Here is a 6570-nt window from a genome sequence, read left to right as displayed (position 1 = left end):
AGTCTGTGCTTGTGGACTGCCCTGTTCAATTCAAACCACAGGTTTTCAATGGAGTTCAAGTCCGAAGACTGAGATGGCCGTTGAAAATGTTGATTTTGTCGTTTCTTCGTGGATGTTGATGTGTCTTGCTGGAAGATCCATTTATGGCCAAGGTTCAGCCTCCTAGCAGAGAGGTAACAAGGTTTTGGGCTAAAATATCCTGGTAGTGGGTAAAGTTGATTTATTTATTTTATACATACACTTTTGCTAATCTTTATCAAGGTTAACAATAACAAGGTGCTTATTTTGATATCTAGTTATTTGACTGAATCAGAAATACAGATGTGGAGTAGATGGAGAGTTTGTTTTAAATTCTCATAAAAAAATCTGAACTAATCAAACAACAGTTGTTGCTCTTTGTACGTGTTGATACAATATTCTTATTTAATAGAGGAAAAAACGATTCCCTGAACTGCTTTATAATTTTATAATTCAATGAAGAAAAATATTTTTCCCTCCTCAACTGCGTTTCCTCCCTCCAGACAGCAGATGGCGATATATGTCTTTCCGGCGATGTTTCTACTGTGACGTATAATCTAGTGGACGGAACGCTTCTTCAACAACTGCAACCACCTCGGTAGCTCGCTAGACAACAAAGTCGGAACATTCAAGCTCTTTAGACAATTTCGTGGTTTATTTGCCACTATGATTTAAACATACTTATGTGGAAACAACTAGATACCCCATTTAATTGAATATTTACGTTGTAAGTCAATTAGCTGTCTGGTCAAGTTAGCACTAGTCTAGTCGCTAATGCTAACTAGCTGTTATCCCCGACCATGAGTTCACAAAGCTACTCTCCTCCTGATAAAGAAGAGGAGGTCTGCTGGATGGAGAAAGAAGCTCTCGTCAAAGAGGAGGCTGTTACAATACAAGAACAAGTAGAGGGTGGGGCTGTGAAAGAGGTGGAGGAAGACGTTTCAGTGAAAGACGAGGAAGACGCGTTCAGAGTGAAAGAGGAGGATGTTACAGTAAAAGAAGAGGAGGAAGAGAAAGAGGAGGATGCAGGTTTTGGAGAGAAGGAGGTTACTGTGACATTGAAAGAAGATGAAGACGTTTTTTTAATGAAGGACGAAGAGGGGGAGATTACTGTCACATTAGAGGACGAAGAAGGGAAGACTGGAGAACTGATTAACACCAGTAAGTACAGTGAGTACTATCTTATAAAACAGGGACATTGATCTGATTAACACCAGTAAATACAGTGAGTACTAACTTATAAAACAGGGACATTGATCTGATTAACACCAGTGAGTACAGTGAGTACTATCTTATAAAACAGGGACATTGATCTGATTAACACCAGTAAATACAGTGAGTACTAACTTATAAAACAGGGACATTGATATGATTAACACCAGTGAGTACAGTGAGTACTATCTTATAAAACAGGGACATTGATCTGATTAACACCAGTAAATACAGTGAGTACTAACTTATAAAACAGGGACATTGATATGATTAACACCAGTGAGTACAGTGAGTACTATCTTATAAAACAGGGACATTGATCTGATTAACACCAGTAAATACAGTGAGTACTATCTTATAAAACAGGGACATTGATCTGATTAACACCAGTAAATACAGTGAGTACTATCTTATAAAACAGGGACATTGATCTGATTAACACCAGTAAATACAGTGAGTACTATCTTATAAAACAGGGGCACAAACTCTGCAGTTGTTGAACTAATGTGTGAATTTTAAAAGGGCGTTCTACTCTTGAATATGTTTTTGTATTGTAGGAATTGTTCATGACGTCCTCCAGTGATTTTTAACTTTTCCTATTGAAAAGTGATATATAGATACAGTAAAGTATAAACACACTAAAGGGAAACAAAATGTTAAATGTTTTGAGCAAAATAGTGAGTGATGTCATAGTAAGGTATTTAAGGAGTTGGCTTGATGGGAAGTCGTGATGTCATCCAATAGGCGACTGATCTTCATGTGAAATTCATTATTCTTTTTAAAATCCTTCCTTTTCTGTCAAGTCGGTTTTTGATCTAGAAAGCCATTTTCAAGTCTTACCAGAGACTTTCAATACGATTTAAGTCCAAACTGTAATTAGGCCACTCAGGAACATTCAATGTCATCTTGGTAAGCTCCTTCAGTGTAGATTTGGCCTTGTGGTTTAGATTATTGTCCTATTAGTACATTTTTTGGGAGTCAGATCTCTGAAATGCACTCTACCTACGTAACATTTAGTGTCTCCTTATATTACGCTGGGAAAACAGTTTTCATGGGCACAGAAATTATAAATCATTTGAGTTTGCAAAATCCAGTGGTTCTAACCGAGAGTCACCTTAACTTTATTTACAACACCCAAATCAATACTGTCATTAACACGGTTCTTCAATAATTACACATCATTCTTTATACTGTAGCTGTTTAGTTACAGTCACATGTTCAACTATCAAAAGCTGATCCAGGAAATAATTTTCTGAATTCCAGTCAAATGACAAACATCACGACATGCAACAACAACCAAAGTGCTTCTTCATTCATTACTCTGGTAAAGACAGTTATGCCGTGCTCCACGTTGGATCCAACATCCCTAACAAATTGGTGTTTATAATGTGTTATTGTCTGCTTGATTTACTGTAGGGTCTCGTTAGTCTGTTTGGACACAGAGATACTTAGCTCATAATGTGTAGAGAACTGTTCCTTGATGGATAGGCTATTATACAACACACAGAGCTATTTTCCTTTATTCAGGACATTTAGAATGACAACACATTACAGAGTAGCCTAGTGGGATTATTCACAAACTTATCTGGTTATGAAATGTCATGACAAAGACATTTTAGTTTCCATGTACCACCTGAAATATGAAATGATTTATAGTCCTAGGTCTATGTTGTTGTTACGTGAAGTTATGGGTCCTACAGTAGGTCTATGTTGTTGTTACGTGAAGTTATGGGTCCTACAGTAGGTCTATGTTGTTGTTAGTGAAGTTATGGGTCCTCCAGTAGGTCTCAGAGTGTTTTGTGCGTAAAAGACAAATGCGGCCATTGTTTCTCTCTTTCCTACTAAGAATCCACCTGTCCCGGTTGATATATTATCGAATAGATATTTGAAAAACAACTTGATTATAAACAACGTTTGCCATGTTCCTGTTGCTAATTTGGAATATTTTTCGGCGAAATCATGACCGCAATTTCTGGTCGAATTCTCAGCCAAACGTGAAGAGTTATTTCAGCTACAAAAATAATATTTTTGGAAAAAAACAAACATTTGCTATAACTGGGAGTCTCGTGAGTGAAAACATCCGAAGCTCATCAAAGGTAAACGATTTAATTTGATTGCTTTTCTGATTTGCGTGACCAGATTGCCTGCTGCTAGCAAGACATAATGCTAGCTAGGCTATCGATAAACTTACACAAATGCTTGTCTTGCTGGCTGTAAAGCATATTTTCAAAATCTGAGATGACAGGGTGATTAACAAAAGGCTAAGCTGTGTTTGAATATATTTCACTTGTGATTTCATGAATATGAATATTTTCTAGTAAGATTTTTTGTCCGTTGCGATATGCTACTTAGTGTCAGTTGATGACAATTCTCCCGGATCCGGGATGGGTAGATCCAAGAGTTAACAAACCTCCAAACAAGCTTCAATGCCATATAACACTCCTTCTGTGGCCTTCAACTGCTCTTAAACACAAGTAAAACTAAATGCATGCTCTTTAACCGATCGCTGCCCGCACCCGCCCGCCTGACTAGCATCACTACTCTGGACGGTTCTGACTTACAATGGCTGGCCCTCGCTACATATTCATCACCAAACCCACTGGCTCCAGGTCATCTATAAGTCTTTGCTAGGGAAAGCTCCCCCTTAATTCAGCTCACTGGTCACCATAGCAACACCCACCCATAGTACGTGCTCCAGGAGGTATATCTCACTGGTCATCCCCAAAGCCAACACCTCTTTGGCCGCCTTTCCTTCCAGTTCTCTGCTGCCAAAGACTGGAACGAATTGCAAAAATCGCTGAAGTTGGAGACTTATATCTCCCTCACTAACTGTAAGCATCAGCTATCTGAGCAGCTTACCAATCGCTGCAGCTGTACATAGCCCATCTGTAAATAGCCCATCCAACTGCCTACCTCATCCCCATGTTTTTATTGACTTTTTTTGCTCTTTTGCACACCAGTATTTCTACTTGCACATCTATCACTCGAGTGTTAATTTGTTCAATTGTAATTACTTCTCTACTGCGGCCTATTTATTGCCTTACCTCCTTACTCAATTTGCACACACTGTTTATAGATTTTTCTATTGTGTTATTGACTGCATGTTTGTTTATTCCACGTGTAACTCTGTTGTTTTTTTGTCACACTGCTTTGCTTTATCTTGGCCAGGTCGCAGTTGTAAATGAGAACTTGTTCTCAACTGACTTTCCTGGTTAAATAAAGGTGAAATAAAAAATAAAATCTTAACTTTCTTGACACCCAAATGGATACTGTCATTAATGCGGTTCTTCAATAATTACACATAATTCATAATACTGTAGCAACCATTATATTAAACAGGACATTCAATCGAGCGTTACAATTAACACCCAAAGTAGTGTGAAAATGACTCATAAGCAACCTGGAAATGGAGGTTACTCCCCTGAGTTTTCCCCCATTCATATTCAGAATACATTGTGAAAAACTAAAATCTTTGCTCACCATTTTTGCTCCAGGCAGATATAGTACATCCATAACTATCGGTTTCCTCATTGGCAGGGAGGAGTTTCTGCAGTCACATTGCCCTCGTGCTGCAATTTTAGCCTACAATCATGGATGTTACTACTAATATGAAAACAAGACAAAATATGACTATTCTTACTCGTTTTAAGACAGTTATAGATAGTTTTAACATTCATTACAGACGTCAATTGTTGTACAACATCATGGCTACGCTGTTAGCATCACCTTTTACAGTGGATTACCGCTGTTGTGGGCCTTTAATCATCTGTCTGACTTTGTTGTTCACACAGGAGATATACTTGACTATCGTGGATCCTCTGGGGAGCCTCAACAACCTTGTGATGCTGAAGAGGCAGAGAATAGTCTCTCCAGATCAGAACACCTTTACAGTGGATTACCACTGTTGTGGGCCTTTAATCATCTGTCTGACTTTGTTGTTCACACAGGAGATATACTTGACTATCGTGGATCCTCTGGGGAGCCTCAACAACCTTGTGATGCTGAAGAGGCAGAGAATAGTCTCTCCAGATCAGAACACCTTTACAGTGGATTACCGCTGTTGTGGGCCTTTAATCATCTGTCTGACTTTGTTGTTCACACAGGAGATATACTTGACTATCGTGGATCCTCTGGGGAGCCTCAACAACCTTGTGATGCTGAAGAGGCAGAGAATAGTCTCTCCAGATCAGAACACCTCAAGAAACACTTGCAGAGATCCACAGGGAGGAGAACTCACTGCTGCTCTGACTGTGGGAAGAGATTCACCTCATCAGGCATTAAAATTCATCAGAGAACACACACAGGAGAGAAACCTTATAGCTGTGGTCAATGTGAGAAGAGTTTTTCTGCCTCTAGCACTCTGACTGTACACCAGAGAACACACACAGGAGAGAAACCTTTTAGCTGTTGTCAATGTAGGAAGAGTTTTACTACATCCAGCACTCTGACTGAACACCAGAGAATACACACATGAGAGAGACCTTATAGCTGTGGTCAATGTGGGAAGTGTTTTACTTCATCTGGCTCTCTGACTCAACACCAGAGAACACACACAGGAAATAAACCTTATAGCTGTGGTGAATGTGGGAAGAGTTTTGGTGGATCTGGAGAGCTGACAGTGCACCAGAGAATACACACAGGAGAGAAACCTTATATCTGTGGTGAATGTGGGAAGAGTTTCACTACATCTAGCACTCTGACTGTACACCATAGAACACACACAGGAGAGAAACCTTTTAGCTGTGGTCAATGTGGGAAGTGTTTTACTACATGTGGCTCTCTGACTCAACACCAGAGAATACACACAGGAGAGAAACCTAATAGCTGTAATCAATGTGGGAAGGGTTTTATTCGATCTGTCCACCTGACTCAACACCAGAGAACACACAGGAGAGAAACCGTATAGCTGTAATCAATGTGGGAAGGGTTTTGGTCAATCTGGAGAGCTGACAGTGCACCAGAGAAAACACACAGGAGAGAAACCTTATAGCTGTGGTCAATGTGGGAAGAGATTTGCTTCATCTGGCTCTCTGACTCTTCACCAGAGAACACACAGGAGAGAAAGCTCATAGCTGTGACCAGAGATAATCTGATAAATGATCTCTGATCAAATATTAGAAAATACATACATGAAGTAGTTGTTTCATGATTTCAACTAATTAATGTCACAATGTAGAATGTTTTAACATTTTTTTAGGATTATTTTAATAGTGTCACAATGTAGAAGCCTAAACGTTTGCCCCCTTATCAATTGATTTCAACAAAATTTGGATATTAGCCTTAGGGGAAAAATCCAGGCTCTGAAATGGAAGAGATTGATTGGTGTCACCTCGTTAGTCA

At 39.3% G+C, this 6570-nt stretch overlaps 1 pseudogene; it reads left to right on the top strand.

Annotated features, from left to right (window-relative positions):
* The first annotated feature begins 594 nt into the window (after positions 1-594).
* On the top strand, positions 595-6182 carry LOC124028644 (annotated as a pseudogene).
* The last annotated feature ends 388 nt before the right edge of the window (positions 6183-6570 follow it).

Source organism: Oncorhynchus gorbuscha, unplaced genomic scaffold, assembly GCF_021184085.1.
Source record: "Oncorhynchus gorbuscha isolate QuinsamMale2020 ecotype Even-year unplaced genomic scaffold, OgorEven_v1.0 Un_scaffold_4573, whole genome shotgun sequence".
Lineage (NCBI taxonomy): Eukaryota > Metazoa > Chordata > Actinopteri > Salmoniformes > Salmonidae > Oncorhynchus > Oncorhynchus gorbuscha.
The sequence above is the reverse complement of the archived record's forward strand: the minus strand, read 5'-3'. Positions and strand labels throughout refer to the sequence as shown.